Below are 22,585 nucleotides of genomic sequence, written 5' to 3' on the forward strand. Positions count from 1 at the left end.
ATAGAGCTTTGTCAGGAATGCCACCATGTTGGTTTACTTGGAAAAGAGCTTTGTTTTACAGGTCCAGGAAGTCATGTGTGAATTAAAGGGAACAAGATTAGGAGGAAGGCCTGATGCACTTTTCTACATCCCTGCCAGTGTACCACACACACCAGTGTCATTGTACCACATACACCAGGATCATTGTACCACAGGCAACAATATCATACCACATACAACAATGCAATGTACTACGTACAATGGTGTCATTGTACCACATACACCAGGATCATTGTACCACATACACCAGGATCATTGTACCACATACACCAGGGTCATTGTACCACATGCACCAGGATCATTGTACCACATACACCAGGGTCATTGTACCACATACACCGATACAATGTGTCATGTACAGCAGTGCCATCTGCTGTCTCTCCAGGGCTGTTCCCGCTCACCTTGCAGAGGGCATTTCTCTGTCTTCATCATTTTGTTGTAACCTTTCCTTGAGGGGATATTTTCTTGTTTAATTTCCTTCTGTTCCATGTAGTTTTAACATCAGGCTATGAGTAAAATTAAAAAAACCCTGCTCACAGAAATATAGTAAGATTTAAGAAAAATGTAAGGTTACCGCTTCACACCCACTAGCACAGTAATCATAAGAAACGTGGATAATAACACGTGTTGTTGAGGATATGGAGAAATCGGAACCCCACACACTGCTGGTGGGAAAGGAAGATGGTGTAGCTACTTTGGAAAATAGTTTGGCAGTGGCTCAAGAGGTTGATAAGCATAGAGTTACTTTATGACCCAACAATTCCCCCTTTAGGTACATACCCAGGAGAATTGAAAACATATGTCCACACAAAAACATGAGCATGAATATTCATAGCAGCATTATTCATAACAGCCCCAAACCCAGATGTCCATCAGTGGATGAATGGATAGATAAACAAAATGTGGTCTTCCCATAAAATGGAATATCATTCGGCCATAGAAAGGAATGAAGTACCAACACATGCCACATGGATGGACCTTAAAAACGTTATGCTAAATGAAAGAATCCAGTCACAAAAGGCCACATAGAATTTTATTTGCATGAAATTTCCAGAATAGACCAATCTGTAGAGATGGAAAGTAGATAGGCAGGTGCTGTGGCGTGGGGCAGTGTGCTAGAGGGATTGGAGGGTGACAGCCAAAGAGTAGGGGGTTTCTTTTTGCGTTGATGAAAACGTTCTAAAATTGTGGTGATAGTTGCACAACTCTGAATGTAGTAAAACCCATTGATTTATATACTTTAAGTGGGTGAATGGTATGGCCTGTGAGTTATATTTCAGTAAAGCTATTTTTTAAAAAAAAGTAGGGTTAGTACCTATTGGAGAATTCTATCCGTCTTCTTTTTTAATTTTTTAAATTGGTTTCTGGCCACGCCACTGTGCGGCTTGTGGGATCTTAGTTCCCTGCCGAGGGATTGAACCTGCGCCCTCGGCAGTGAAAGTGCAGGGTCCTAACCACTGGACCGCCAGGGAATTCAATTCTATCCCTCTTCTCATGCTCAGCTAACAGTTTTTCACAGGCAGGGCTAGAGTTTGTCAGTCTGATGACGATGGTAGAGGCCTGGCAGCGTTAGGTCCTCTGCCCCACGCGTGACATTTATCACCTCGTTTAATTCTTACAGTGATCTGTGCGGTAATAACTTTCCTGATTTTGTAAATGTGGAGACAAAGGTTCAGAAAGATAGAGTTATTGCTGAGGTCACACAGCTAGGATTCAAACCTCGGTCAACCTCCATACCCCACTCTCCTAAAGTTCGTGCCGCTGTGACTGCGTTTGTGAAGCACAGGCGGGCTTAGGTGGGCACCTGCCCTCACCTGCTTAGGACCACGTGGACTCAAAGTGGAGCTGGAGTGGTCGCCCTTGGACGGGCATTTGGAGGGCTGGGATCTGCGGTCCTGCTGTTTAAGCACGCTCCCTCCTGGCTTGACCACTGGCCTTCTCTTGACAAGCAGAGACGCCTGAGTCCGTGGAAGAGCAGACTCAGGGCCCAGGGAACCTGACTTCACATTGACCCCGAGAGGGCGTGTTATTAGCCACGTTTTAGAGAAAAGGAAGCAGGCTCCGAGGAGAGAAGGAATGCGGAGTGATGTGAGGGTGGCGGTGAGGCTGCGCTCCATCGCAGGCAGGAGGAGCCTTTATTAGGAGCACGTTTGTCACGGTGGGGTCCCCTGACCCTGGCATCAGAAGCAGCCAGGGTGCGCGAGCCCAGTCCAGACCCACTGAGTCAGCCTCTGGGATGTAGGTCCGGGAATGTGTATTTGTTGAGGCCCCAGGTGATTTCAGGGCGCGCTGTCTGCAAACCACTGACCTAGAGATGCCAGAGGAGGGGCTGCGCCCTCACCCTGAGTCCTGGTCCCTGGTCCCTGGTCCCTGGTCCCAGGGCTTCAGTTGTCATTTTGCAGGTTCTTAAGGTGAAGTGTTAGACAGACCTGACCCTCGATCGTGTGACTCCGACCCTGGGCCTCTGAATATGTGTAGCATCAGAGGGTGGCGGTGAGAGATGTCTTCGGGGTGATCCACTCTGACCCCTCATTTTGTGGGTGAAGCTCCCAGACAGTGAGAAGCTTGCTCTGGGCCATGGACTTAGCATCAGAACCCACATTTTCTTGCCGTTTCTAGCGGACTTTCTGCTTTCTTGCATCCTCCTTCCAGAGTGTAAGATCCAGATACTGTCCCAAATGAACTCCCCAAACTGTATTCTTCCAGGGAAGAATCAGAAAGTGGGAGCGGGGCTGTTGGAGGAGAAAGGGAAGCGGTAGTGTCAGCCTGAGAAGGGTTGGAGAAGGGACGCACTGGAGCTGAGTCCTTCCCGGGTTTGGCCTCTGTCCTCATTTCAGCCCCTCCTCTGGTCTCACGGTGGCTCTGAGATGCACGTATTACGTCTTTATTAGATGTGAAGAAACTGAGGCATAGAGGGGTCAGGGGGCTTATCCCACACCATACAGTTGGGGTTTGACCCCAGGAGTGTCTGAGTTCAAGTCTATCACCTGTCAGCCACACCTGTTTCTGCCTCCAAAGATGGGCAGCCTAGGGTGCAGGGTAGGGATGGGCCACCTCAGAGCAGTTTTTATTGTGTCTCATTTTTGTGTTATTATGGGCGACCTCATTGGCCACAAGGAACCGGCAGCACCGAGCTTTGAGGAGAAAGAAGGCCTGCCCGGAGGTCCCTGCGGGCCAAGCCCTCTCCCTGCAGCCTGACTTTTTATGGTCGAATTTCAGTTTTCCATCCTCTCCCACTCACCGTGAAGACCCACATCCCATAAAGGGCAGCAGGTGTTATTAGAGGGGCAAGAAGGGGAGAATGGTCCCGCCAGGCAGGCTTCTCCCATTCCGGAGGAATTTGTCCTGGGGTGAGGGTCCCTGTTGATCTCAAGGGTCCCTGTCCAGCTCTGCAGCTCTGGCACAAGCATTTGGACGCCTTCTGGTGCCTAGAATCAGAAGGTGAGGCAAAACCCAGGACTGCAAAGCATCTACTAAGCAGTTATTAGGGCAGTAAGTAATTGCTGTTCTAACTTTGACCTTTTCACAAAGGGAGACTCTAAACTGATTAAGAGGAGAGGGGGTTTCAGGATGTCATCGAGGAAGCAGGTCAAGTATAGAGCATGTTGGAGATGGGCAGCACAGACCTTCGATTCTCAGGTCGTCTCTGGGACTCAGTGTCCTGGGTGACTGGCTTCTGAGCCTCAGATAGTGAAGGTGGGACCAGCGGTTCGCAGCCTTAACCATTCAAGGGAATCACATGTGGAGCCTTTTTAAAAAACTTCATTGAGGAATAATTGACAAATATAATTGTATATATTTAAAATGCACAACATGATGATTTGATATATTGATACATACACATTGTAGAATGATTACCAAGATCAAGATAATTAACACATCTATTATCTCACACAGTTAACTCATTGTGTGCCTGCGTGTGTGTGTGTGTGTGTGTGTGTGTGGTGGGAATGCTTAAGATTTCCTTTCAGCAACTTTCAAGTACACAGTACCATATTATTAACTAGTCACCACGTTGTGCATTAGACCCTCAGAACTTATTCTTCTGGTAATTGAAAATTTATACCCTTGACATTTCCCCCTCCTTCCAACCCCTGATAACCACAATTTTATTTTCTGTTTCTATGAAATTGGATTTTTAAAAAATTTCCACATATAAGTGATATCATAAGTATTTGTCTTTCTCGATCTGGGTTATCTCCAAATTCATCCATGTCATTGCAAATGACAGGATTTCATTCTTTTTTTATGTTTGAGTAATATTCCATTTTATATATGTGCCACATTTTCTTTATTCATTTATCTGTTGAAGGACATTTTAAGTTGTTTCCATATCTTGGCTATTGTGAATAATGCTGCAGTGAACATGGGTGTATGGATATTTCTTTGAGATACTGATTTCAGTTCCTTCAGATATAACCCAGGAATGGGATTGCTGGGTCATAGAGTAGTTAAATTTTTACTTTTTTGAGGAACTGCCATACTGTTTTCTATAATGGCTGTATCAGTTTACATTTCCATCAGTAGTGTATAAGGGTTCCCTTTTCTTCACATCCACACTGACACTTGTTATCTTTTGTCTTTCTGATAATAGCCATCCTAGCAGGTGTGAGGTGGTTTTGATTTGCATTTCCCTGATGATTAGTGATGTTGAGCACCTTCTCATATAACTTTTGTATGCCTTCTTTGGAAAAATGTCTATTCAGGTCCTTTGCCTGTTTTTAAATTGGATTATTTGCTTTTTTGCTATTGAGTTGTATGAGTTCTTTGTATATTTTCAGATACACAATTTGTGAATATTTTCTCCCTTCCTGTAGGCTGACTTTTAAAATTATTGCTTGTTTCCATTGCTGTGTAGAAGCTCTTTAGTTTGATACAGTTCCACTTGTTTGTTTTAGCTTCTGTCGCCTGTACTTATACCTTATCTAAGAAGTCATTGCCAAGACCACTGTCAAAGATCTTTTTCCCTATGTTTTCCTCCAGGAGTTTTACAGTTTCAGGTTTTACGTTTAAGTCTTTGATCCATTTTGAGATAATTTTTGTGTGTGGTGTAAGATAGCGGTCCATTCTTTTGCATGTAGATATCTGGTTTTCTCCGCACCATTTGTTAGAAGAGATTATTCTTTCTCCAATGTGGATTTTTGGTACCCTTTCAAAAATTAGTTGACCATATATGTGTGGATTTATGCCTGGGCTCTCTATTCTGTTCCACTGGTCTATGTGACTGTTTTTATGCCAGTACCATACTTTTTTGATTACTATAGCTTTGTAATATAGTCTGAAATCAGGAACTATGATACCTCCAACTTTGTTCTTCTTTCTCATGATTACTGTGGCTATTCAGGGTCTTTTGTGGTTCCATACAAATTTTAAGGTAGTTTATTTTTCTGTTTCTGTGAAAAATGCCATTAGAATTTTGATAGGGATTGCACTGAATCTCTAGAACACTAGGGTAGTATGGACATTTTCATAATATTAATTCTTCCAATCCATGAACATGGAATATATTTACACTTATTTGTGTCTTCTTCAGTCTGTTTCAACAATGTCTTATAGTTTTAAGTACAGGTCTCTCACATCCTTGGTTAATTTATTCTTAAGTATTTTATAGTTTTTGATGCTTTTATAAATGAGATTGCATTCTTAATTTGTCTTTCAGATAGTTTGTTATTAGTGTATAGAAACGCAACTGATTTCTGATGTTGATTTTGTATCCTGCAATTTATTTATTAGTTCTAACAGATTTTTGGTGAATCTTTAGGGTTATCTATGTCTAAAATTATATCATCTGCAAACATAATTTTGCTACTTCCTTTCTGAGTTGGACGCCTTTTATTTCTTTTTCTTGCTTAATTGCTAAGGCTAGGACTTCCAGTACTATGTTGAATAGAAATGGGGAGAGTAGGTATCCTTGTCTTGTTCCTGATCTTAGAGGAAAGGCTTTAAAATTTTACCATTGAGTATGATGTAGCTGTGGACTTTTCATATATGGCCTTTATTATGCTGAGGAACATTTCTTTTATAGTTGATTTGTTGAGAGTTTTTACCATGAAAGGATGTTAAATTTTGTCAAGTGCTTTTTCTGCATCTATTGAAATGATCATTTGGTTATTATCCTTCATTCTGTTAATGTGATGTATCACACTTATTGATTTACATATGTTCAATTATCCTTGCATCCCAAGGATGAATCCCACTTAATCATGGTTTGTGATCATTTCAATGTGTTCTTGAAATCAGTTTGCTAGTATCTTGGTGAGGATTTTTGCATCTGTGTTCATCCTCTGATGATTGACCTGTGATTTTCTTTTCTTGTAGTGTACTTGTCTGGCTTTGGTATCTGGGTAATGCTGGTCTTGTAAAATGAGTTTGGAAGTTTTCCTTCCCCTTCAGTTTTTTAGAAGAGTTTGAAAAGGATTGGTATTAGTTTTTCTTTAAATGTTTGGTGGAATTCGCCTGTGAAGTCATCTGGGCTTTTATTTGTTGGAGATTTTTGATTACCCATTTAATCTCCTTACTCATTATTGGTCTGTTCATACTTTCTATTACTTCATGATTCATTCTTGGTAAGTTGTGTGTTTCTAGGAAATTATCCGTTTCTTCTAAATTAATTCATTAACATATAGTTGTTCATGGTAGTCTCTTGTGATCCTTTGAATTTCTGTGGTATCAGTTATAGTGTCTCTTCTTTCATTTATAATTTTATTAATTTGAGTAATCTGTTTTTTTTTCTTAGTCTAGCTAAAGGCTTGTCAATTTTGTTTATCTTTTCAAGAAACCAACTCTTAGTTTTGTTGATCTTTTTCTATTGTCTTTCTCATCTCTATTTCCTTTATTTATATTCTAATTTTTATTTCATTCCTTATGCTAATTTTGGGCTTAGTTTATTTTTCCTTTTCTAGTTCCTTCAGGAGTAAGGTTAGGTTGTTTATTTGAGATCTTTTTTCTTAATGTAGGCATTCATTGGTATAAACTTCCCTCTTAGAACCACTTTTGCTGCATCGCATAAGTTTTTTTTTTTTTTTTTAATTTTATTTATTTATTTATTTATGTATTTATGTATTTATGTATGTATGTATGTATGTATGTATGTATGTATGGCTGTATTGGGTCTTCGTTTCTGTGCGAGGGCTTTCTCCAGCTGCGGCAAGTGGGGGCCACTCTTCATCGCGGTGCGCGGGCCTCTCACTATCGCGGCCTCTCTTGTTGTGGAGCACAGGCTCCAGACGCGCAGGCTCAGTAATTGTGGCTCACGGGCCTAGTTGCTCCGCGGCATGTGGGATCTTCCCAGACCAGGCTTGAACCCGTGTCCCCTAGCATAAGTTTTTGTATGCTGTGTTTCTATTATTGTTTGTCTCTAGATTTTTTTTTATTCCTTCTTTGACCTATTGGTTGTTCAGAAGTGTGTTGTTTAATTTCTACGTATTTGTGAAGTTTCCAGCTTTCCTCGTTACTGATTTCTAGTCTCATACCACTGCGGTTGGAAAAGATACTCAATATGATTTCAGTCTGCTTAAATTTCTTAAGACTTGTTTTGTGACCTAACATGATTTACCCTGGAGAATGTTTCATGTGTGCTAGAGAAGAATGTTGGATGGAATGTTCTTTACATGTCTGTTAGGTCTATTTGATTGAAAGTGTCTTTCAAGTCCATTTTTAAAATTGATTCTCTCTGGATGACCTACCCATTGTTTAAGGTGAGGTATTGAAATCACCCACGATTATTGCATTGCTATCTATTTTTTGCCTTCAGCTTTATTAATAATTGTTTAATATATTTAGGTGCTTCAATACTGGGTGCGTATATGTTTCCAATTGTTATATCCTCTTGATTAATTAACCCCTTTATCATTATAACAATATAATGACCTTCTTTGTCTTTTGTTACAATGTTTGACTTAAAGTCTATATTGTGTGATATAGGTATAGCTGTCTCAGCTCTCTTGGTTTCCATTTACATAAAATATCTTCACTTTCAGCCTGTGTCTTTAAAGCTTACATGACTCTCTTCTAAGCAGTATATATAGTTGGGTTTTGTTTTTTTATCCATTCAGTTACTTTTTGCCTTTTAAATAGAAAATTTAAACCATTTACATTTAGAGTAGTTATTGATAGGCAAAGACTTACTATTGCTATTTCATTAATTTCTTTCTAATTGTTTTGTAGTTTCTTTGTTCCTCTCTTCCTTTTTTGCTGTCTTTCTTTGTGAGTTGATTTTTTTAATAGTGGTATGCTTTGATTCTTTTTGTCTTTATCATTTATGTATCTATACAATAGATACTTTTTGCTTTGTGGTTACCATGAGGCTTTCATAATACATCTTGTTGTTATAACTGTTAAGATTATAACTTAACTTCAGTTGCATAAAAGTGTTCTACACATTTTCTTGCTCACACCCTCAACTTATATTGTTGATGTCCCAATTTACCACTTTTTATACTATGTATCCATTAACAAAATATTGTAGCTGTAATTATTTTTAAGACTTTTGTCTCTTAGCCTATATGCTAGAGTTCAAAGTGACTTACACACCACCATTACAGTATTAGGGTATTTTGAATTCTACTATACCTTTACCAGTGAAGTTGATACTTCCATGTTACTAATTAGTGTCTTTTTGTTTCAGCTTGAAGAACTCCTGTTAGCATTTCTTGTAAGGCAGGTCTAGTGCTGATAAATTCCCTCAGCTTTTGTTTTTCTGGGAAAGTCTTTATTTCTCCTTCATTAATGCAGTACAATTATTCTAGCTGAAGTATTCTTGATGAATAGTTTTTTTCCTTGAGCATTTTGAATGTGTCATCCCCTCTTCTGGCCTGCAAGGTTTCTGCTGAGAAGTTTGCTGATAGCCTTATTGGGATTCCCTTGTATGTGATGAGTCTCTTTTCTCTTTCTGTTTTAAAATTTCTCTTTGTCTTTGATTCTTGAGAGGTTAATTATAATGTATCTTGGTGAATATCTCTTTGGGTTATATCTATTTATGGACCTTTGGGTTTTATGTACCTGGATGGCGGTGTCTCTCCCCAGATTTAGGAATTTTTCAGCTATGATTTCTTTAAGTATGTTTCTGTCCTTTTCTCTCTCTCTTCTTTTGTTTTGTTTTGTTTTGTTTGATAGTATCCCATAATTCACATAAGTTTTCTTCAGTCTTTTTCAATCTATTTTTTTCTCCTCTGTCTGTATAATATCAAGAAATCTATCTTCAAGTTCACAGATTCTTTTTTTTTTTTTTTAGTATTTAAATTTTATTTTTGGCTGCGTTGGGTCTTTGTTGCTGTGCGCGGGCTTTCTCTGGTTGCGGAGAGTGGGGGCTACTCTTCTTTGTGGTGCGCAGGCTTCTCACTGCCGTGGCTTCTCTTGTTGCGGAGCACGGGCTCTAGGCTCGCGGCCTTCAGTAGTTGCAGCGCGCAGGCTCAGTAGTTGTGGCTCGTGGGCTCTAGAGCGCAGGCTCAGTAGTTGTGGTGCATGGGCTTAGTTGCTCTGCGCCATGTGGGATCTTCCTGGACCACGGATTGAACCCATGTCCCCTGCATTGGCAGGCGGATTCTTAACCACTGCACCACCAGTCCAAGTTCACAGATTCTTTATTCTGCCTGAGAGCTTCAACAGCGCTCTATTGCATTTTTTCATTCCATTCACTGTGGTCTTCAGCTCCAGAGTTTGTTCGGTTCTTTTAAAAAATGATTTCTGTCTGTTTGTTGAGCTTATTTTGTTCATTTATTGTTTTCCTGAATTCGTTAAGTTGTGTTCTCCTAAATCTTGCTGAACTTCCTAAAATAATTATTTTGAAATCTTTTTTTGATAGACTCGCAGATCTCCATTTCTTTGGGATTGGTTACTGGAAAATCATTATGTTCCTTTGGTGGTGTCATGTTTCCTTGCTTTTTCATGTTTCTGATGGCTTTGCATTGATGTCTGTGCATTTGAGGGTGCATTCACTTTTTGGACTGGCTTCAGTGGGAAAAGACTTTCACCTAAATGTGGCTGCAAGGGTGCTAGCCTGGTGGGATACAGTGTCTTTCATTCTTGGAAGGCACAGCAGCGTAGTCTCCATGCAGCTCTGTCAGCTGAGGTCCTCGTAGGTGCAGACTGCTGGAATATTCTGTGGCCAAGCCTGCGAAGGTCCTATGGGTGGGAGTGGCAACAAAGGCTTTTGGGAACTTTGGAGGTGAAGGTTGCTGGGGTCTTCTGCTTTTCCCATGGGAGGAAGTTCTAGCCAATGGGATCCCTCTTGGCTGTGGCCTGGTGTGCTGGCAAACAGTAGAAGTGTAGCTGGAGTCCTGGGACCACTTGCTGAGGCAGCATCCCTTGTGTCTAAGGTGTTGGCGTGTACAGATGGCCTGTGGAACCAAGGTCTGGGTCTCTGGGTCTCACCACAGTGACTCTGGCTGCCAGGGGGTGGTGATGCAGCAGTGGCACAGACCCTGGGGTGACAAGGTGCAGCAATGGCTTGGTCCTCGGCCCCAGGGGGCAGGGGGCAGTAGCAGCACAGCCTGCAGATGGTGGGTTGAAGTCCCAACTTTGACCCCAGGGGGCAGTTGTAGGACGGTAGTAGCACCTACCTGGTGGTGGCTTGTTAAAACCTTGTGTTAGGATCCAGGGAGCAGGGCCCAGGGCAGTGGCAGTGCCTCTGGCAATGACAGTTGAGAGCTTTGACCTGGGACCGAGGGACCGGCTGGGAGCACTGATAGCGTGGCTTGGCAATGATGGTTCAGAGTGGTGGCCTGAGTCGTGGGGCTGGGGCTCAGGGCAGCCCCATCAGTGGTGATTCAGAGCCACGACCTGGGAGCTGGGTGTGAGGCTCAGGGCAGTAACAGTGTGGTACTGGTACTGGTCAGAGTGTGACCTGGGACCCAGAGGGTGGGGCTCAGGGCAGCAGAGGCTGCCCCGGAAGTGGTGGCACAAAGCTGTGACCTGACACTGAGAGCAGGGCTCCGGGCAGCCGTGGCTCCCATCATGTATACGGTGATGCGCTGTGAGGTCCTGATCCCAGAGAGTGGGGCACAGCAGTGCCTGGGGCCTCTGAGGACAGTGACAGCTCCAGCCCTAGGGAGGGGACATGGTTGTGGGCCCTCCGGGCAGCTCCGTCAGCTGGGATCAGCGTTGGTGTAGACTGGGGGAGACCTCAGTAGCAAAGGCTGCAGACCTACACAGTGGTGAGGCTTGCTGGGCTTCTGCTTTCCTTTTCTCCAGGAGGTGGAATTCCTCTGGGGGTGATCTCCCTGGCACTCAGACGCTCTTGACTTGAGGATGGGGTAACACAGGTAAAATGCCTCCTGTACTTTTTTACATGGCCATCCTCGGTTTTTGAGCTCTGCGGGATTTTTGATGCTTCTTCATTGTATTCCAGAGCTTTCCCTGAGCTATTTTTGTTGGTTTGCAGTTGTTTATTGTTTTTGTGAGGTGATGAACATTGGGACCTCCTAGCCCTCCACCTTGCTGATGTCACCTCCCTCTCCTATGCAGAGCTTTAAAAACTGCAGAGGCCGGAGTCCCATCCCGAGGGTCTGATTTAATTGGTCTGCGGTGTGCCAACATCCTGGGGGTCCTAAAGCTCTCAGGTGACTTTGCTCTTCACCAAAGTTTCCTTTCTGAGTCTCTGGGCTATAGGAACAAGCTCCTTTAACTTCTCCCAGCTGGAACATTCTGGATTTTCAAGCCTACAGTTAACAATAGTTTTGGGAGGCAGGAGAGAGAATGCCAGTTGCTGTACCACTGAACAAGTTTATGCTGCCTAAATAATTTCTAAAATAGTACCAATCCATGCTGAGTACAGATTAATCCAAAGCACAAATGCTTTAACATTCAGTTCAGCCAGGACAGTGAAATATGAGTGGCCAGACCACAACAGGGGGCTCAGTACTTTTTAGTTCTTTTCACAAGTCTGCTTTAAAAACAAGCTGTATCTGTGAGTGTCCCAAGTGTTATGGTTGATGCCTGAAAAATATGAAATGGATCTCTGAATCTGTGGGACTTTGCAGTGAGCTTGAGACACTTCCATCTTTGAACACTGGATGGCGCAAGAAGACCGCTGGGCTGAGGATGCTGACTCAGGTCCTTGAGGCTACTGTCAAAATCAGGCAACAGGGAGTGTCTTTTTTTTTTTTTCAGATGTTAGGATTCAGACAAGGCAAAAAAGAACTCTATGTGTTGCTACTGGGATAAAATGCAGAGTTCATATTCTCTTGTGGGCCGTTGGATCTCCTTGGGTGAGAAACGCAGACAGATAAACAATAGTTCAAGGTGATGGCTGCCAGAGAAGGGACCTGGCCAGAATTTTTCACACCAGGTAGCAGGTTTTAATTAATTTTTCACACCGGGTAGCAGGTTTTAATTTCTATCATCACTGGGAGCAGGGAGACAGGTCCTGACTTACAGGCAAAAAGAGCAAGGGTCGCTTTGGAGTTTAAAGTGAACACCCATACAAAGAAAAGGGGGCTACTCTTCGACTCCTCTTCTGCCAGATGCTTCTAGAATTAGAGAGTGGTTCATTTGGTGGAGAGCTGGAAAGGAGCCACTTCTCCCCAACCAACGGGAGGGCTGCCTGTCTGTTGTTAGAGGCGTGCGTTTGATCTGAGGACAGAGCTTCAAAGTAGAGTGAAAACGACACCAGGGTGTCCTTGGACTGCTCTGTCTACAGGTGACTGACAGGCTCCAGATCCCACACGGCTGGGGCAGTGACGTGACCCAGCACACATCACCTAGTGACTGCACAGTGTTGGGGGGGCCTCATTTGAAACGATCTCTTTGGTCCGCTGGACTTCCCCAGTGCCTCTGTGATCTGTCCTCCCATCAAGATGAATTCAACTTGCAGATCAGGGGAGCTCTGATCACGGTTTCTCCCTTCTCACTCTCTTCTCCTTCCACCCCTCTTGCTATTTATACACATCCCAGCCTTGTCTTGAGTGGGTGTTTGTTTTCTCTTGGGCATTTAATCTAGAGCGTGCTAGCAAGACCTGGATGAGGCCCTTACTGTGGTATTGAAGTTTTTCCTCTTATTTGGAGGAGTAAACTACAGATGACAGTTTCTCTGATTGGAGTTGCCTTACTGGCGGTGGTTGGCTGTTTGGGAAACAGATCCTGCTTCAGAGTATTCACGTTGGGATAATGAGCTCTTTGTGATTGTTGTGGTTTAATATTCAGGCCAGGGGACCACACCGTAGCCCACGTTGGGAGCCATGGCGCACATGGACACAGGCATCAGCAGAAATTGTATGAAAAAGGAAACATTCTGTGTCTTTATTTACAAGGCAGTGTTTCTGATACCAGTAGGAGCAAAATATTGGCAGTGAGCAACTGTTAGAATTCATCATCTTCCTTTTATAGTTTGCTAGTGGCAGGAGTCTAGGGGGGAGGCCACTGCCACTGAAAATGTCCCTCAGGAAGCTAACGAAGCACTGTCAGCATGTTTTATTGGGGTGGTTTGCCCTAGAACCCTGCTCCTTAAAAGCTGGTCTGGAGACCAACAGAATCAACAGTACCAGGAGCTTGTGAGAAATGCAGAGTCTCAGGCCCTGCCCGGAACCTACTGGGAGCTAGAGAAGCAGTGCCGCAGAAGTGTGGCTGGCTCTGAGGTCCAAGCCACTGTGGTAGAGAATTCCCAGTCTCCTGGACCAGTCGGTCTGGCCATCAGCAAGCCATCTGGCGCAGTTGGGGGACGCCCATCCTTGACATGAGGGCGCTGTTCGCCGGGCCCTGGGGCTCTGCTGGGAGGACCCGCGAGGCCAGATCCTTGGCAATTATCATAGTTTTGCCCCTTTGACTTTGGGGGACGGCTGTTCCCACATTCCTCGGAAGTGCCAGGGGAGGTGGCCCGACGGAAGGCACCCAGCTCCTTACGCACACGCCTTGCTGCGGCTGTTGAGCAGTCAGCCGTGGAACCCCAGTCTCCCTAACATCCGTTTCTGAGGTTCACATTCACGGGGAAAAAATAGATCCCCGTGCAGCGGTGTGGTTCTGAATTCACTGAGCCACTGCAAATGCATGGGGGCTGGTGGGCCTCGAGTGGAAGAGTCCAGGGACTTCCAGACCGGGCCATGGTGTTAACTTAGGAGTATAAAGGAGTCTTCATACACCTACAGCTTCTCTCTGGCCATTTCCATGAGCTGCTTTCTGATTCCCTACAGCACTAAGGTTGAGTGGAGGGATGAGTTTTCCTTGGAGCCTTGAAGAATGAGGCAGTGGTGGTGCTGGGGATGGATTTGGTCTTTGCTTATCTGAGGCCACCCATGGGTTCTGGGACAGAAGGACCTCAGGAGCGGAGGAGATTTCGGGAGAGATGGGGCGTGGGAAGGATCAGACAGCTACACTCTGAGTGCTGGCTGTGCCTTTTCTTTCTTGTGGCCTGGGTTCCCTGCAGGTTCTGACATGCTCCAAGCTCAGATCCCAGCCAGTCGGAGGTGCTGGCAGCCCAGGGCATTCTGGCCAGGTTGATTTCACGGCATTGTTCTCACCCATTAGCTCATATTATGCAGAATGGGGTGGGGGCCGTGCCTGGTGTCCTTTCCTTTGTTTATAGACATATTTTTCTTTGTGAGGGGAAAAAAAGAGCTGACTCCCTTTTAAGGGACATGAAAACTGAGTTTTGTCTTCTCTTCCTATTACTGTCAAACAAAAGTCACCTTAGAACTCTGGATCACATGGGGCCTGTCACTGGCAGGAAGCGAGGCCTTCCCCTGTGAATGTATAACTTACAGTAAGTTCTCAGCAGACCAAAAAAAATGCCTTTTATCATGCTCTGGTTTTTTTCCTCCCACTGTTTTATTTCACTTACAACATCACTCAGGCCCAAATGGTATTTGTCAGGAGTAATTGGCAAATGCTGGAGGCTGTGTTCAAGGCTGCCTGAATGGAAAATCTCAAAGCCGTTGTCCATGTTGAAAGAAAATATTACATTTGATCTTTTTTTACGATTTCTGCAGACATGATGCGTGTCTGCATTCTTTAGCCTTATAACCCTTTATATTTGAGGGACAAAAAAAATCCCGGCAGGAAGTAGCCCTTCACAGCTAATTTACAGTATGCCGAGAAGTAACCACAACACATGAGAAGTCATTTTAAAGACATGACCATGATTTATTTTTATTAGCCATCTAATAAACCTGCACCGGTTTGCGGGTTCTTGTACATTGAATTATGACTTCAAGCTTCGCATTTCATGTCTCCTTCTACTAGGATGTTTATTCTTCTGGATAAAAATACGACTAAGGATGGTGGCGGCCATCCTTGGGATGCTGGGATGCCCTCTCACGCGGGCTGCATTGGAGGCTACGTGCTTCTCTGGTGCAAGACATCATGTAACCAGCAAATGAGAATCGTCTGATCAAACTGAGTCCCAGAGAGCAGAAACGATGCACCTGAGGGCCAGGAAGTGAATGGTGACAGGTCTCCCAACCCGTAAGTCTTCATACTGTATCAGACAGGCCCTCTTAGGTACACAGCAGAGTGTAAATGACATAGTTTGGAGGCTTTTTAAGGTCACACAACCCAACATAAATTTGCCTTTCTCCATGTTCCACATGTGTATAAGTGTGTACCTATGAGGAAATGGCACAGACCAATGACGAGGACCCCAGAGCTTCCCACCTCGAATCTGCGACACGGGGATAATTCTGGAGTCATAACACACACATGCTATAGAACACATATTACAGTTGGGAGAGTGTTAGACTGAAGAACACATTTTACAGAAAACTCTGGATCAGGGGTCAGCCAGCCCCTATTTTTGTAAATAAAAATTTTTTTTCTAAATGCAGACTTCTAAAAAATTGTGGTAAAATAGGTGTAACATAATAAAATTTGCCATTTAACCATTTTTAAGTGTATAATTCAGTGACATTGAGTACAATGTTGTGTGACCATCACCATTATCTATTTCCAAACTTTTTCGATCACCCCAACAGAAATTCCGTACCCATTAAACAATAAGTCCCCATTCCCTCCCGCCCCCCCCTGCACCTGGTAACCTTTCATCTACTTTATGTCTCTGTAATTTTCTATTCTAGATATTTCATAGAAGTGGAATCATATAACATTTGTCTTTTTGTGTCTGGCTTATTTCAGTCGACATAATGTTTTTGAGGTTCATCTGTTATAGCATGTGTCAGTACTTCATTGCTCCCCCCTGCTTAATTGAGGTATAATTGACAATTAAACGTTGTATGTGTTTAAGGTGTACAACTTGATGATTTGACATACATTATGAAAGAATCACCACAATCAAGCTAATTAACATATCCATCACCTCACGTAGTTACCATCTTTTTTTTAAAAATTTTTAAATTTTTAAATTTTTATTTATTTATGGCTGTGTTGGGTCTTCTTTTCTGTGCAAGGGCTTTCTCTAGTTGCGGCAAGTGGGGGCCACTCTTCATCGCGGTGCGCGGGCCTCTCACTATCGCGGCCTCTCTTGTTGCAGAGCACAGGCTCCAGACGCGCAGGTTCAGTAATTGTGGCTCATGGGCCTAGTTGCTCTGCGGCATGTGGGATCTTCCCAGACCAGGGCTCGAACCCGTGTCCTCTGCATTGGCAGGCGGATTCTCAACCACTGCGCCACCAGGGAAGCCCAGTTACCATCTTTTTTGAAATTAAAATTAAAATTATTCTGTTTTTTTTTTTAGTGGTGGGGACACTTAAGGTCTACCCTCTTAGCAAATTTGAAGAACACATACAATACTGTTAGCTGTGGTCACAGTGTTACACATTAGATCTTCAGAACTTAACTCACCTTGCGTCATTGCTTTGTTTTTATTGTGGTAAAAACATAACATAAAATTTACCATCTTAACCATTTTAAAATGTACGGTCAATAGTGTTAACTGTATTTAGTGTTGTGCAACAGATTTCTAGAACGTTTTCATCTTGCAGACCTGAAACTCTATATCCATTGAATAACACCTCCCCTTCACCCTCTCCCCTCTGCCTCTGGAACCACCATGCTACTTTTGTTTCTAAGAGTTCGACTCCTTTAGATACCTCATGTAAGTAGAATCAAGCAGTATTTGTCCTTTTGTGTCTGGCTTATTTCACTCAGCATCGTGTCCTTAAGGTTCCTCCATGTCGTAGTATGTGACAGGATTTCCTTCTTTTTTATGGCTGAATAATATTCTGCTGTCTGTATATACCATATTTTGTTTATCTATTAATCAGTTGATGGACACTTGGGATGTTTCTACCTCTTGGCTCTTGTGTGTAACACTGCTGTGAACTTGGATATGAAAGTATCTGTTTGAACATCTCCTTTCACTTTCTTTGGGTATATACCCAGGAGTATGTTAAAGAAGTTTTATTGTAACACAGCTGGATCTCTTTGTTTACCGATTGTCTATGGCAGAGTTTACAACAGCGGAGTTGAGTAGTTGTGACAGAGACCAGATGGCTCACAAAGCTGAAAATATTTACTATCTGACCCTTTACAGAAAAAGTTTGCTGACTCCTGCTCTAGATCTAATCAAATATGTACTTTCTTTGGTGGTTCTGTTGGAGAGTTCCGTCTCCTGGTAACTGGTTTTGAACAAGGCTTAGTTCTTTACCTGGTGTCTTGCACTCACTTTACCAGGTATTTGGTACCTGGTATTCGGTATCACACTGGGCGTGCTCCAACCGCAGACAGGCTCTTTTGGCCCTAACACATCTGCTCTCCTCCCAGGGCCTGGACTAACAATAATGAGGTCCTGTTCTTTCCCTCCCTTAAAACCTAGAGCAAGTATGATCTGCGCTGTGGCAACACTTTTTTTTTTTTTCTTGCCCCAACACATATGTTTTAGTTTCCTGCGGCTGCTGTAACAAATTACCACAAACTTGGTGGCTTAAAAACAATAGAATTTTATTCTCTCAATAAAGAATATTGGAGACTGGCAGTCAGAAGTCCTGGAGGAAGGAAGGAGTCCTGGAGGCTGGAAGTCTGAAGTCCTGGAAGGAAGGAGTCCTAGAGGCTGGAAGTCGGAAGTCCTGGAGGAAGGAAGGAGTCCTGGAGGCTGGAAGTCGGAAGTCCTAGAGGAAGGAAGGAGTCCTGGAGGCTGGAAGTCTGAAATCAAGGTGTCAGCAGAGTTGGTTCCTTCTGGAGGCTCTAGGGCAGAATCTGTTCCAGGTCTCTCTCCTTGCTTCTGCGGTTGCTGGCAATCGTTGGGGTTCCCTGGCTTGTAGCAGCATCACCTTAATCTCTGCCGCTAGGGCCAACATCACCTCCCTGTGTCTCTCTGTGTATCTGCTTCTGCTTCTGCTTCTTTTCCATTAAAAGGACTTGGCATTGGATTGAGGGTACACCTGGTTAATCTAGGGTGATCTCATCTTGAGATCCTTCACATAATTACATCTATAAAAACCCTATTCCCAAATAAGGTCATATTCATAGGTACTGGCACTTAGGACTTGGACCTTTCTTATGAGGGGGCGGTGAGGACACAGTAGAGGAGGGAAAAACGTTTCCTCTACTCTCTTAGGTTCAGTGTCTGAGGCTTGCAAATTAACTGGCAATAGACAGACCAACAGGAGAAAGATTTACTTTGCCTGCATATAAGTGTTGCAGGAAGGGGGACCCCTTCCAGGGCCCGAGAATGGGCTCTTGTCTAACACTTGGAAACGAATTGTCTGAGGAGACACACGTGCTGACGAGGCAAGAGACTTTGTTGGGAAGGGGCGCCCAGGAGGAGAACAGCAGGGTAAGGGAACCTAGGAGGATTGCTCTGCCACGTGGCTCGAAGTCTCAGGTTTTATGGTGATGGGATTAGTTTCTGGGTTGTCTCTGGCCAATCATTCTGACTCAGGGTCCTTTCTGATGGCACACGCAACCGCTCAGCCAAGATGGATTCCAGTGAGAAGGATTCTGGGAGGTTGGTAGGACATATGGACTGGCATCTCCTCTCTTCTTTTGACCTTTCCCGTATTCTTCCGGTTCGTGTTGGCTTGTTAGTTCCGTGTTCCTCATTAGGATCTCCTGTCATAAAATAACTCATGCAAATTGTTGCTGTCTTTGCCTGGCCAGGGCGGGCGGTTTCAGTCAGTGTTCTCCCTAACATAAGGACCACACAGAAGAGAAATGAAAACTCCAAAATGTAGTTAGGTTTCAGAGCTTTTATGTCATTTTTTTTAAAAGGTGATATACTGTAGAGAAAAGACTAGACAAAGGAAAAGGGGTTTGTACTTCTGGGGGGAGGGTAAATTGTGGGAAGGTGAATGTTTGGGGAAACTAATGGAAGATAAGGGTTATTTAGTAAGGTTTGTTATGCAGACCAAGTTGGCAATCTCCAGTGATAGGAATCTCTGGGGATTGAGAGTTGTTCTCCTCTTCCTGGTATGGGGGACGGGGGAGGACACCTTTACAAATGGAAGTTTATGCCCTGATTTTAGGCACAAAGGAGGAGGGCAGAGAGTTCCTTCTGCATCTGCTGTGTCTCAGTTGCCTTCAGTGCAAAAGAGTCCTTATGCCAAAGTGGCGTATTTTGGGGTGGCATATTCTGATCCCTTTCAACACCCTTCAACCCACCACACATATAATGGATGACATTCACATCCAGGCTGTATAGATATACATACATCTGATATAACGACACATCCCATGAGTGGACTCAGATTTTTGGAAAATACACAAAAATCTTGCAGGGAAATAAGGCAAATGACACAGTGCTTTTTTGGGTGACTTTTATAAATACATTTATCCACATGTTAAATAAAGCAGCCATGTGATGATCTCAAAAACTATTCACTTTGCAGGCAAAAAATTGTTAATGTGATTATTGAAAATTATTTTAAAAATGTATTTTATGGTACAGATTTTAAAAAAATGAGTATTGATTTTGTTCTCCTTCTGTATTCCTCAGATAATTCAGTAGGCACGTGCTACCATAAATACATTTAAATAAAGACCATTTTGTTAAAAATCATGATAAATGGAATTCACAGGTATTTGAATGCTATTAGTAGGGAGAGATCACGTGATGGCCTTGATCTGCAGGTGGCTTTCCCTGCTTATAAGGGACACAGTCATATTCAAGCTGTCTGATTGTTTTTTTTGGTGATACATGCCTGAAAGTAAATTTGAAATAATCGTACTGGAAAAAAGTAAAGAATAATGAATATAGCCAGCTTGCAGATTTCTCTAGCACGCTGACTTGCTCTGAGGAGGGGTGTGGTAGCATTCTGTTCCCTGGTGATGCAGAGGCTGCTGACATTCTTTGCTTGTCCTTGATGTCTTTCTTACCGAAAATACATCCCTGAGTGAAATTCAAAAGAGAACAACAGAAACTATAAAACCACACCTCATGAGCAGTAAAAATTGTAGTTCCCACAACTGTCAACTGTATCATGGGCTTTTGGGTTGTGAGTGGTGGGACAGTAGTTAACTATCCTTCATTTTAAGCCAACTTTTTTTTTTTTTTTAATTGGGAAAGTGCATCATTATTTATTGATTTAAAAAAATGACATTATTTCAGGAGTAACATTAAATCCACTCTAAATTATTGAAAGAATAATTTTATATCAGAGCTGTTACATTTTTATTAATAACAAGTTATTTGTGCACACCTCGGGCTGCCTGGGATAATGTGAAGGTTGAACTTAATATGCAAGGTGGTTTCCCTGTTGAAAAATTAGGGACTTCTCCAGCCAGAGCACCCCAGTGATACACAGCAGCGGAAACGGGAGTCACAGCTACATTTTCTGGAGAGAGATCAAAGAGTAGGACAAAGCAGGGGGGGCCTTTTATATGAAAGCTTGCAGAGCAGGCGCTAGGAGTTCTGGGGCTGTCTAGAGCTGCACGGGTTGGAACGGGAGTGGCCAGGGCAATGCAAGCCCCACTCTGCTGGACTGATCCTTTGAGGTGAGGTTTTTGGAGTGGATGATGGAGAAACAGAGAACGTGTTAGAATTAGGATAAGAAGACTTCAAGGAAACAAGCAGCCTCTCCAGCATCTATAATCAGGGGGAGGCGGGGTGAGCACACACCAAAGGGCTTTGCAGACAGGGAGGGACCTGTGACCTGCTGTCACACGGCGGAAGCCAGTGTTCCACTTTACACCCCTGGGGCCCTGCCTTGGCTCCCAATGAAAAGCACACCTAATTTCAGAACACGCCTCCTCAAATCTTACCACGCAAAATCCTACTCCAAAAGGAGAAGAGGGAAGGAAGTTAAGGACTGTGGGAGAGATGCAGAGGGTTTTTATAATCGCTTCGCAGCTTCTACCCAAGAGTTGTTCTACTCTTCCCAATCATCTCGTATTCTTGGGAGCTCAACTGTGTGTCTGCAGCTAGGAGGGATGGAGAAAGGCCATAGTATAGAGTTGGGGAGACTTGGAGTGATGTGTATCTGTCTCCATATCACCACGTTCCCTTCCCATTAAAATGTGGCACCTCCAAATCTGTGACATAACATTGCCATGTGATTTGGCAATGTGCAAAGAGAAAAAAAGCTACATGATTTGCCTGAAGTAGGAGAAATATGAAATATAATCATTCACAACAGTTATGTCAATTGTAAAGCATAAATCATGACTTTTGATTCTAGTAGAGTGTGAACCAGTGGTTGACAAAATATGGCCCATGGACCAAATCTGGCCTGATGCTCGTTTTTTGATAAATGTTTTATGAGAACACAGCTAAACCCATCCATTTACACAATGTCTGTGGCTGCTTTGTTCTTACAAAGGCTGATTGAATTGTTGCAACAAAGACCCTCAGGCCTGCAAAGCTGAAATATTTACTATGAATAAATAGAAAGAGTTTGCTGACCCCAATTAAAAAATTAAGATGGAAACCAAAAGCAAAGATGAACTAGAGACACAATCTAAGTGGTGATCTTATATTATAACATTAGATTGCATCTGTACTCTCCCCTTGACTTTTTTTGCTTTCTGAGCTACTTCCAGGTAAAAGTGAAGAGCTTACTGGTAAACCTGCAGAAAACAAATGACAGTAATAGGTGGCCCCAGATTCTTGTTTATTGTTCTCTTCCCAAAGGATCTACTGGATGTCTTCATTGTCTTCAGAGCACAAGTGGTTCCTCTATGTTCCCCAAACACTGATTCACTTTAATCAATCCCTAAAATGTGGATAAATGCTGGCTAATGGATGTCTCCAACAATTGTAATCTATCTGAAAAGCAAATAACCAGTAGTACACAATAATGAAGTCATTTATCAAATAGGAGAAATCCTCGGACACAAAATTGTGAATTCTCACGATCGATGCCATGACTACAAAACAGCATTGCAGTTTTTTACATCCTCTGATTACAGGAGCATAAATTCTATATTTTGAATACGGAAAAAGAAAAAGGCCAATGTCTTACATCTTTTTAAAATTGATGTTGAATGTGCAGGGCTTTGAGACTTTGAGGAATCGTGTCCAACATTGTACTGAGCAACTTTAAAGAAATGGTGGATTGAAGCACAGTGAATTTAGGATGGAGAAACAGTGGGTTGGATTTCCATTCAGGCCTGTCAGGGAGTCAGTTCGTCTGTATTTCTTGTTGTGTAATTTTGCCCATCTGACACATCTAGGAAGTGAGATTGATTTGCTCACCTTTCAGAAGAGCAGTGAGTAAAGAATCTGTTTCT

At 43.2% G+C, this 22,585-nt stretch overlaps 1 protein-coding gene across 47 annotated transcripts in view; it reads left to right on the forward strand.

Annotated features, from left to right (window-relative positions):
• The window catches only part of SETD4 (SET domain containing 4), a 472,148-nt gene that overhangs the window by 26,817 nt on the left and 422,746 nt on the right, over window positions 1-22,585 (forward strand). For 44 of the 47 annotated variants that reach the window (XR_014245464.1, XR_014245465.1, XR_014245488.1 and 41 more), the window contains one exon: window positions 15,211-15,432. The exons of the other annotated variants lie outside the window; for them this stretch is intronic. The gene's annotated coding sequence lies outside the window, so the exon portion shown is untranslated. The remainder of the gene's footprint in view (window positions 1-15,210; window positions 15,433-22,585) is intronic. 47 annotated transcript variants of the gene reach the window in all.

This window comes from Balaenoptera borealis, assembly GCF_965194805.1.
Source record: "Balaenoptera borealis genome assembly, chromosome: 5".
In the NCBI taxonomy this organism is placed as follows: Eukaryota; Metazoa; Chordata; class Mammalia; order Artiodactyla; family Balaenopteridae; genus Balaenoptera; species Balaenoptera borealis.